At 34.4% G+C, this 12042-nt stretch overlaps 4 non-coding genes across 4 annotated transcripts; all 4 read right to left on the reverse strand.

Annotated features, from left to right (window-relative positions):
* Positions 1 to 1231: 1231 nt before the first annotated feature.
* Trnad-guc (transfer RNA aspartic acid (anticodon GUC)) lies at positions 1232 to 1303 on the reverse strand. The gene has a single exon. It is a non-coding gene; the product is annotated as a tRNA-Asp (tRNA).
* Positions 1304 to 4696: 3393 nt separating this feature from the next.
* Positions 4697 to 4768, reverse strand: Trnad-guc (transfer RNA aspartic acid (anticodon GUC)). Its single transcript has one exon. It is a non-coding gene; the product is annotated as a tRNA-Asp (tRNA).
* A 3393-nt stretch (positions 4769 to 8161) lies between these two features.
* On the reverse strand, positions 8162 to 8233 carry Trnad-guc (transfer RNA aspartic acid (anticodon GUC)). Its single transcript has one exon. It is a non-coding gene; the product is annotated as a tRNA-Asp (tRNA).
* Positions 8234 to 11627: 3394 nt separating this feature from the next.
* Trnad-guc (transfer RNA aspartic acid (anticodon GUC)) lies at positions 11628 to 11699 on the reverse strand. The gene has a single exon. It is a non-coding gene; the product is annotated as a tRNA-Asp (tRNA).
* Positions 11700 to 12042: the final 343 nt, after the last annotated feature.

The raw sequence follows: 12042 nt of genomic DNA on the forward strand, positions 1-12042 counted from the left end.
GTTTAACTAAGTGAAGATTTATATTCAGTTGAGTACTTATTCAAGGTACTGAAAAACTTATTTTGTATATTTGTCTTTAGTGCATCGTTTGCTTTGATGAGATTGAAACCGAAAAATACTTGATAAACTGATTAAAGAGGTAATACAGATTGTGATTAGTACATCAAAGGGACAGCCGTTCTGCAAGCGGATGGTCAATGAATTTGAAAAAACAACACTGATAAGGTTAACAGAAAATTTCAGCAGCGCTTCATTAGACAGTTCTCCTTTTTTGTTTGTAATTATCAAAATCAGCTTTGCTGCCTATAAAAATATGGAATCAACTACTTGGCTTATACTTCGTTTGACACAATTATAAAAGCGAGTTCAATTTATCGCAAGACGACTTTAGTAATAAAATGTCACCCAATGCTGTTGAGAACTGCAATGCAATCGGACTCCTGAGCATGAGTTTCTGTGAAACGCTTCACGTGTCTCCAAAGATTGAAAGATTTCATACAGCGAAACCAAGACGTAGAATGAAGAGACAATCAACCAACAGTAAACCCACTTGCATTAACAAATCTGCAACGACTAGTACAACAAGGAAACGAGCTCGAAGCGAAGAAAATGAACATGTAAACGATCGTTTGCAATGCCAACCAGAATGCCTTTTCAAAGAATATCGACAGCAAGCGAAACGTTTTAGACACGTGTCAGATATCACTGCTTGCAAAAATCCTTCTTACGCTCACCAAACAACTACAGTGCCAATTGGAAGAAGAATCAATTTCAGTAAAATATCTGATGTTGGTCCATCTTTCCCGAACCTGTCATGCTCTTAGTTGGTTACCAGTGTTCTGCGAGGTCAACATGGTCGGCGTTGTCAGCAAAACTTGCGCACGTGTGCTGTTGCATAAAATGTTGCATCATTTTATTATTTTCATTTTCTATATTAAGTATATGTTTGTTCCAACCTTTTGTATTAAAAAAAATATTATTCAGCTTTTCTTTATTGTTTTGTCTTTATATATGCGCACGTATTTATCTGTTATGTTTCAGTTTTCAAATGTTATTCATGTAATTTCATGGTTCCAAATATACAGCAAAGTTCGTGTATTTCATTCATGTTTCAACTACCAACTTCCAATCAGTTATATCTAGAATTATGTTAAGGTTTACAATTTGAGCGGAATCGAAATAACATAAGAGTAGAAAAAGCAAATGAATAACTTCAGCCTTTGAAAAAGATCTCCCCGTCGGGGAATCGAACCCCGGTCTCCCGCGTGACAGGCGGGGATACTGACCACTATACTAACGAGGAAGACGTGACAGGGTAGCATACCTATATTGGCTGGTGTTATTTCGCGTTTTGAATAATAAAAAAGAAAAAAAAAGCTTCTGAGATTTGGAATGTCACATTTACAAATTAATATATCATATCAACTCTATCCATATTTTTGTTAACAATTGTATGGTTTACTAATCGAACCGTGTTTCCTATACATCTCAGATGATGAAAATATTCAACATTAAACGTAAGACTACTTGCAAACAAATTAAATTGCATTTGAACTTTATTGATTTGTGTGTCTTTCAAAAAGAACAAGAATTGGTGATTTCAAAATAATAGCTAAACACATTTTTGTTGAATACTGTAAAGTTGTAAAACCATCAGTGATAATTGGAAATATTATTTTAATTGGCTCGTCATTATACGTGTATATTTATCAACAAGCTTTAGATATCTCTAGTTTAACTAAGTGAAGATTTATATTCAGTTGAGTACTTATTCAAGGTACTGAAAAACCTATTTTGTATATTTGTCTTTAGTGCATCGTTTGCTTTGATGAGATTGAAACCGAAAAATACTTGATAAACTGATTAAAGAGGTAATACAGATTGTGATTAGTACATCAAAGGGACAGCCGTTCTGCAAGCGGGTGGTCAATGAATTTGAAAAAACAACACTGATAAGGTTAACAGAAAATTTCAGCAGCGCTTCATTAGACAGTTCTCCTTTTTTGTTTGTAATTATCAAAATCAGCTTTGCTGCCTATAAAAATATGGAATCAACTACTTGGCTTATACTTCGTTTGACACAATTATAAAAGCGAGTTCAATTTATCGCAAGACGACTTTAGTAATCAAATGTCACCCAATGCTGTTGAGAACTGCAATGCAATCGGACTCCTGAGCATGAGTTTCTGTGAAACGCTTCACGTGTCTCCAAAGATTGAAAGATTTCATACAGCGAAACCAAGACGTAGAATGAAGAGACAATCAACCAACAGTAAACCCACTTGCATTAACAAATCTGCAACGACTAGTACAACAAGGAAACGAGCTCGAAGCGAAGAAAATGAACATGTAAACGATCGTTTGCAATGCCAACCAGAATGCCTTTTCAAAAACTATCGACAGCAAGCGAAACGTTTTAGACACGTGTCAGATATCACTGCTTGCAAAAATCCTTCTTACGCTCACCAAACAACTACAGTGCCAATTGGAAGAAGAATCAATTTCAGTAAAATATCTGATGTTGGTCCATCTTTCCCGAACCTGTCATGCTCTTCGTTGGTTACCAGTGTTCTGCGAGGTCAACATGGTCGGCGTTGTCAGCAAAACTTGCGCACGTGTGCTGTTGCATAAAATGTTGCATCATTTTATTATTTTCATTTTCTATATTAAGTATATTTTTGTTCCAACCTTTTGTATTAAAAAAAATATTATTCAGTTTTTCTTTATTGTTTTGTCTTTATATATGCGCACGTATTTATCTGTTATGTTTCAGTTTTCAAATGTTATTCATGTAATTTCATGGTTCCAAATATACAGCAAAGTTCGTGTATTTCATTCATGTTTCAACTACCAACTTCCAATCAGTTATATCTAGAATTATGTTAAGGTTTACAATTTGAGCGGAATCGAAATAACATAAGAGTAGAAAAAGCAAATGAATAACTTCAGCCTTTGAAAAAGATCTCCCCCGTCGGGGAATCGAACCCCGGTCTCCCGCGTGACAGGCGGGGATACTGACCACTATACTAACGAGGAAGACGTGACAGGGTAGCATACCTATATTGGCTGGTGTTATTTCGCGTTTTGAATAATAAAAAAGAAAAAAAAAGCTTCTGAGATTTGGAATGTCACATTTACAAATTAATATATCATATCAACTCTATCCATATTTTTGTTAACAATTGTATGGTTTACTAATCGAACCGTGTTTCCTATACATCTCAGATGATGAAAATATTCAACATTAAACGTAAGACTACTTGCAAACAAATTAAATTGCATTTGAACTTTATTGATTTGTGTGTCTTTCAAAAAGAACAAGAATTGGTGATTTCAAAATAATAGCTAAACACATTTTTGTTGAATACTGTAAAGTTGTAAAACCATCAGTGATAATTGGAAATATTATTTTAATTGGCTCGTCATTATACGTGTATATTTATCAACAAGCTTTAGATATCTCTAGTTTAACTAAGTGAAGATTTATATTCAGTTGAGTACTTATTCAAGGTACTGAAAAACTTATTTTGTATATTTGTCTTTAGTGCATCGTTTGCTTTGATGAGATTGAAACCGAAAAATACTTGATAAACTGATTAAAGAGGTAATACAGATTGTGATTAGTACATCAAAGGGACAGCCGTTCTGCAAGCAGGTGGTCAATGAATTTGAAAAAACAACACTGATAAGGTTAACAGAAAATTTCAGCAGCGCTTCATTAGACAGTTCTCCTTTTTTGTTTGTAATTATCAAAATCAGCTTTGCTGCCTATAAAAATATGGAATCAACTACTTGGCTTATACTTCGTTTGACACAATTATAAAAGCGAGTTCAATTTATCGCAAGACGACTTTAGTAATAAAATGTCACCCAATGCTGTTGAGAACTGCAATGCAATCGGACTCCTGAGCATGAGTTTCTGTGAAACGCTTCACGTGTCTCCAAAGATTGAAAGATTTCATACAGCGAAACCAAGACGTAGAATGAAGAGACAATCAACCAACAGTAAACCCACTTGCATTAACAAATCTGCAACGACTAGTACAACAAGGAAACGAGCTCGAAGCGAAGAAAATGAACATGTAAACGATCGTTTGCAATGCCAACCAGAATGCCTTTTCAAAGAATATCGACAGCAAGCGAAACGTTTTAGACACGTGTCAGATATCACTGCTTGCAAAAATCCTTCTTACGCTCACCAAACAACTACAGTGCCAATTGGAAGAAGAATCAATTTCAGTAAAATATCTGATGTTGGTCCATCTTTCCCGAACCTGTCATGCTCTTAGTTGGTTACCAGTGTTCTGCGAGGTCAACATGGTCGGCGTTGTCAGCAAAACTTGCGCACGTGTGCTGTTGCATAAAATGTTGCATCATTTTATTATTTTCATTTTCTATATTAAGTATATGTTTGTTCCAACCTTTTGTATTAAAAAAAATATTATTCAGCTTTTCTTTATTGTTTTGTCTTTATATATGCGCACGTATTTATCTGTTATGTTTCAGTTTTCAAATGTTATTCATGTAATTTCATGGTTCCAAATATACAGCAAAGTTCGTGTATTTCATTCATGTTTCAACTACCAACTTCCAATCAGTTATATCTAGAATTATGTTAAGGTTTACAATTTGAGCGGAATCGAAATAACATAAGAGTAGAAAAAGCAAATGAATAACTTCAGCCTTTGAAAAAGATCTCCCCGTCGGGGAATCGAACCCCGGTCTCCCGCGTGACAGGCGGGGATACTGACCACTATACTAACGAGGAAGACGTGACAGGGTAGCATACCTATATTGGCTGGTGTTATTTCGCGTTTTGAATAATAAAAAAGAAAAAAAAAGCTTCTGAGATTTGGAATGTCACATTTACAAATTAATATATCATATCAACTCTATCCATATTTTTGTTAACAATTGTATGGTTTACTAATCGAACCGTGTTTCCTATACATCTCAGATGATGAAAATATTCAACATTAAACGTAAGACTACTTGCAAACAAATTAAATTGCATTTGAACTTTATTGATTTGTGTGTCTTTCAAAAAGAACAAGAATTGGTGATTTCAAAATAATAGCTAAACACATTTTTGTTGAATACTGTAAAGTTGTAAAACCATCAGTGATAATTGGAAATATTATTTTAATTGGCTCGTCATTATACGTGTATATTTATCAACAAGCTTTAGATATCTCTAGTTTAACTAAGTGAAGATTTATATTCAGTTGAGTACTTATTCAAGGTACTGAAAAACCTATTTTGTATATTTGTCTTTAGTGCATCGTTTGCTTTGATGAGATTGAAACCGAAAAATACTTGATAAACTGATTAAAGAGGTAATACAGATTGTGATTAGTACATCAAAGGGACAGCCGTTCTGCAAGCGGGTGGTCAATGAATTTGAAAAAACAACACTGATAAGGTTAACAGAAAATTTCAGCAGCGCTTCATTAGACAGTTCTCCTTTTTTGTTTGTAATTATCAAAATCAGCTTTGCTGCCTATAAAAATATGGAATCAACTACTTGGCTTATACTTCGTTTGACACAATTATAAAAGCGAGTTCAATTTATCGCAAGACGACTTTAGTAATCAAATGTCACCCAATGCTGTTGAGAACTGCAATGCAATCGGACTCCTGAGCATGAGTTTCTGTGAAACGCTTCACGTGTCTCCAAAGATTGAAAGATTTCATACAGCGAAACCAAGACGTAGAATGAAGAGACAATCAACCAACAGTAAACCCACTTGCATTAACAAATCTGCAACGACTAGTACAACAAGGAAACGAGCTCGAAGCGAAGAAAATGAACATGTAAACGATCGTTTGCAATGCCAACCAGAATGCCTTTTCAAAAACTATCGACAGCAAGCGAAACGTTTTAGACACGTGTCAGATATCACTGCTTGCAAAAATCCTTCTTACGCTCACCAAACAACTACAGTGCCAATTGGAAGAAGAATCAATTTCAGTAAAATATCTGATGTTGGTCCATCTTTCCCGAACCTGTCATGCTCTTCGTTGGTTACCAGTGTTCTGCGAGGTCAACATGGTCGGCGTTGTCAGCAAAACTTGCGCACGTGTGCTGTTGCATAAAATGTTGCATCATTTTATTATTTTCATTTTCTATATTAAGTATATGTTTGTTCCAACCTTTTGTATTAAAAAAAATATTATTCAGTTTTTCTTTATTGTTTTGTCTTTATATATGCGCACGTATTTATCTGTTATGTTTCAGTTTTCAAATGTTATTCATGTAATTTCATGGTTCCAAATATACAGCAAAGTTCGTGTATTTCATTCATGTTTCAACTACCAACTTCCAATCAGTTATATCTAGAATTATGTTAAGGTTTACAATTTGAGCGGAATCGAAATAACATAAGAGTAGAAAAAGCAAATGAATAACTTCAGCCTTTGAAAAAGATCTCCCCCGTCGGGGAATCGAACCCCGGTCTCCCGCGTGACAGGCGGGGATACTGACCACTATACTAACGAGGAAGACGTGACAGGGTAGCATACCTATATTGGCTGGTGTTATTTCGCGTTTTGAATAATAAAAAAGAAAAAAAAAGCTTCTGAGATTTGGAATGTCACATTTACAAATTAATATATCATATCAACTCTATCCATATTTTTGTTAACAATTGTATGGTTTACTAATCGAACCGTGTTTCCTATACATCTCAGATGATGAAAATATTCAACATTAAACGTAAGACTACTTGCAAACAAATTAAATTGCATTTGAACTTTATTGATTTGTGTGTCTTTCAAAAAGAACAAGAATTGGTGATTTCAAAATAATAGCTAAACACATTTTTGTTGAATACTGTAAAGTTGTAAAACCATCAGTGATAATTGGAAATATTATTTTAATTGGCTCGTCATTATACGTGTATATTTATCAACAAGCTTTAGATATCTCTAGTTTAACTAAGTGAAGATTTATATTCAGTTGAGTACTTATTCAAGGTACTGAAAAACTTATTTTGTATATTTGTCTTTAGTGCATCGTTTGCTTTGATGAGATTGAAACCGAAAAATACTTGATAAACTGATTAAAGAGGTAATACAGATTGTGATTAGTACATCAAAGGGACAGCCGTTCTGCAAGCAGGTGGTCAATGAATTTGAAAAAACAACACTGATAAGGTTAACAGAAAATTTCAGCAGCGCTTCATTAGACAGTTCTCCTTTTTTGTTTGTAATTATCAAAATCAGCTTTGCTGCCTATAAAAATATGGAATCAACTACTTGGCTTATACTTCGTTTGACACAATTATAAAAGCGAGTTCAATTTATCGCAAGACGACTTTAGTAATAAAATGTCACCCAATGCTGTTGAGAACTGCAATGCAATCGGACTCCTGAGCATGAGTTTCTGTGAAACGCTTCACGTGTCTCCAAAGATTGAAATATTTCATACAGCGAAACCAAGACGTAGAATGAAGAGACAATCAACCAACAGTAAACCCACTTGCATTAACAAATCTGCAACGACTAGTACAACAAGGAAACGAGCTCGAAGCGAAGAAAATGAACATGTAAACGATCGTTTGCAATGCCAACCAGAATGCCTTTTCAAAGACTATCGACAGCAAGCGAAACGTTTTAGACACGTGTCAGATATCACTGCTTGCAAAAATCCTTCTTACGCTCACCAAACAACTACAGTGCCAATTGGAAGAAGAATCAATTTCAGTAAAATATCTGATGTTGGTCCATCTTTCCCGAACCTGTCATGCTCTTCGTTGGTTACCAGTGTTCTGCGAGGTCAACATGGTCGGCGTTGTTAGCAAAACTTGCGCACGTGTGCTGTTGCATAAAATGTTGCATCATTTTATTATTTTCATTTTCTATATTAATTATATGTTTGTTCCAACCTTTTGTATTAAAAAAAATATTATTCAGCTTTTCTTTATTGTTTTGTCTTTATATATGCGCACGTATTTATCTGTTATGTTTCAGTTTTCAAATGTTATTCATGTAATTTCATGGTTCCAAATATACAGCAAAGTTCGTGTATTTCATTCATGTTTCAACTACCAACTTCCAATCAGTTATATCTAGAATTATGTTAAGGTTTACAATTTGAGCGGAATCGAAATAACATAAGAGTAGAAAAAGCAAATGAATAACTTCAGCCTTTGAAAAAGATCTCCCCGTCGGGGAATCGAACCCCGGTCTCCCGCGTGACAGGCGGGGATACTGACCACTATACTAACGAGGAAGACGTGACAGGGTAGCATACCTATATTGGCTGGTGTTATTTCGCGTTTTGAATAATAAGAAAGAAAAAAAAAAGCTTCTGAGATTTGGAATGTCACATTTACAAATTAATATATCATATCAACTCTATCCATATTTTTGTTAACAATTGTATGGTTTACTAATCGAACCGTGTTTCCTATACATCTCAGATGATGAAAATATTCAACATTAAACGTAAGACTACTTGCAAACAAATTAAATTGCATTTGAACTTTATTGATTTGTGTGTCTTTCAAAAAGAACAAGAATTGGTGATTTCAAAATAATAGCTAAACACATTTTTGTTGAATACTGTAAAGTTGTAAAACCATCAGTGATAATTGGAAATATTATTTTAATTGGCTCGTCATTATACGTGTATATTTATCAACAAGCTTTAGATATCTCTAGTTTAACTAAGTGAAGATTTATATTCAGTTGAGTACTTATTCAAGGTACTGAAAAACTTATTTTGTATATTTGTCTTTAGTGCATCGTTTGCTTTGATGAGATTGAAACCGAAAAATACTTGATAAACTGATTAAAGAGGTAATACAGATTGTGATTAGTACATCAAAGGGACAGCCGTTCTGCAAGCAGGTGGTCAATGAATTTGAAAAAACAACACTGATAAGGTTAACAGAAAATTTCAGCAGCGCTTCATTAGACAGTTCTCCTTTTTTGTTTGTAATTATCAAAATCAGCTTTGCTGCCTATAAAAATATGGAATCAACTACTTGGCTTATACTTCGTTTGACACAATTATAAAAGCGAGTTCAATTTATCGCAAGACGACTTTAGTAATAAAATGTCACCCAATGCTGTTGAGAACTGCAATGCAATCGGACTCCTGAGCATGAGTTTCTGTGAAACGCTTCACGTGTCTCCAAAGATTGAAAGATTTCATACAGCGAAACCAAGACGTAGAATGAAGAGACAATCAACCAACAGTAAACCCACTTGCATTAACAAATCTGCAACGACTAGTACAACAAGGAAACGAGCTCGAAGCGAAGAAAATGAACATGTAAACGATCGTTTGCAATGCCAACCAGAATGCCTTTTCAAAAACTATCGACAGCAAGCGAAACGTTTTAGACACGTGTCAGATATCACTGCTTGCAAAAATCCTTCTTACGCTCACCAAACAACTACAGTGCCAATTGGAAGAAGAATCAATTTCAGTAAAATATCTGATGTTGGTCCATCTTTCCCGAACCTGTCATGCTCTTCGTTGGTTACCAGTGTTCTGCGAGGTCAACATGGTCGGCGTTGTCAGCAAAACTTGCGCACGTGTGCTGTTGCATAAAATGTTGCATCATTTTATTATTTTCATTTTCTATATTAAGTATATGTTTGTTCCAACCTTTTGTATTAAAAAAAATATTATTCAGCTTTTCTTTATTGTTTTGTCTTTATATATGCGCACGTATTTATCTGTTATGTTTCAGTTTTCAAATGTTATTCATGTAATTTCATGGTTCCAAATATACAGCAAAGTTCGTGTATTTCATTCATGTTTCAACTACCAACTTCCAATCAGTTATATCTAGAATTATGTTAAGGTTTACAATTTGAGCGGAATCGAAATAACATAAGAGTAGAAAAAGCAAATGAATAACTTCAGCCTTTGAAAAAGATCTCCCCCGTCGGGGAATCGAACCCCGGTCTCCCGCGTGACAGGCGGGGATACTGACCACTATACTAACGAGGAAGACGTGACAGGGTAGCATACCTATATTGGCTGGTGTTATTTCGCGTTTTGAATAATAAAAAAGAAAAAAAAAGCTTCTGAGATTTGGAATGTCACATTTACAAATTAATATATCATATCAACTCTATCCATATTTTTGTTAACAATTGTATGGTTTACTAATCGAACCGTGTTTCCTATACATCTCAGATGATGAAAATATTCAACATTAAACGTAAGACTACTTGCAAACAAATTAAATTGCATTTGAACTTTATTGATTTGTGTGTCTTTCAAAAAGAACAAGAATTGGTGATTTCAAAATAATAGCTAAACACATTTTTGTTGAATACTGTAAAGTTGTAAAACCATCAGTGATAATTGGAAATATTATTTTAATTGGCTCGTCATTATACGTGTATATTTATCAACAAGCTTTAGATATCTCTAGTTTAACTAAGTGAAGATTTATATTCAGTTGAGTACTTATTCAAGGTACTGAAAAACTTATTTTGTATATTTGTCTTTAGTGCATCGTTTGCTTTGATGAGATTGAAACCGAAAAATACTTGATAAACTGATTAAAGAGGTAATACAGATTGTGATTAGTACATCAAAGGGACAGCCGTTCTGCAAGCAGGTGGTCAATGAATTTGAAAAAACAACACTGATAAGGTTAACAGAAAATTTCAGCAGCGCTTCATTAGACAGTTCTCCTTTTTTGTTTGTAATTATCAAAATCAGCTTTGCTGCCTATAAAAATATGGAATCAACTACTTGGCTTATACTTCATTTGACACAATTATAAAAGCGAGTTCAATTTATCGCAAGACGACTTTAGTAATAAAATGTCACCCAATGCTGTTGAGAACTGCAATGCAATCGGACTCCTGAGCATGAGTTTCTGTGAAACGCTTCACGTGTCTCCAAAGATTGAAAGATTTCATACAGCGAAACCAAGACGTAGAATGAAGAGACATTCAACCAACAGTAAACCCACTTGCATTAACAAATCTGCAACGACTAGTACAACAAGGAAACGAGCTCGAAGCGAAGAAAATGAACATGTAAACGATCGTTTGCAATGCCAACCAGAATGCCTTTTCAAAGACTATCGACAGCAAGCGAAACGTTTTAGACACGTGTCAGATATCACTGCTTGCAAAAATCCTTCTTACGCTCACCAAACAACTACAGTGCCAATTGGAAGAAGAATCAATTTCAGTAAAATATCTGATGTTGGTCCATCTTTCCCGAACCTGTCATGCTCTTCGTTGGTTACCAGTGTTCTGCGAGGTCAACATGGTCGGCGTTGTCAGCAAAACTTGCGCACGTGTGCTGTTGCATAAAATGTTGCATCATTTTATTATTTTCATTTTCTATATTAAGTATATGTTTGTTCCAACCTTTTGTATTAAAAAAAATATTATTCAGCTTTTCTTTATTGTTTTGTCTTTATATATGCGCACGTATTTATCTGTTATGTTTCAGTTTTCAAATGTTATTCATGTAATTTCATGGTTCCAAATATACAGCAAAGTTCGTGTATTTCATTCATGTTTCAACTACCAACTTCCAATCAGTTATATCTAGAATTATGTTAAGGTTTACAATTTGAGCGGAATCGAAATAACATAAGAGTAGAAAAAGCAAATGAATAACTTCAGCCTTTGAAAAAGATCTCCCCGTCGGGGAATCGAACCCCGGTCTCCCGCGTGACAGGCGGGGATACTGACCACTATACTAACGAGGAAGACGTGACAGGGTAGCATACCTATATTGGCTGGTGTTATTTCGCGTTTTGAATAATAAGAAAGAAAAAAAAAAGCTTCTGAGATTTGGAATGTCACATTTACAAATTAATATATCATATCAACTCTATCCATATTTTTGTTAACAATTGTATGGTTTACTAATCGAACCGTGTTTCCTATACATCTCAGATGATAGAAATATTCAACATTAAACGTAAGACCACTTGCAAACAAATTAAATTGCATTTGAACTTTATTGATTTGTGTGTCTTTCAAAAAGAACAAGAATTGGTGATTTCAAAATAATAGCTAAACACATTTTTGTTGAATACTGTAAAGTTG

This window comes from Ascidiella aspersa, chromosome 3 (assembly GCF_963924565.1).
Source record: "Ascidiella aspersa chromosome 3, kaAscAspe10.2, whole genome shotgun sequence".
Lineage (NCBI taxonomy): Eukaryota > Metazoa > Chordata > Ascidiacea > Phlebobranchia > Ascidiidae > Ascidiella > Ascidiella aspersa.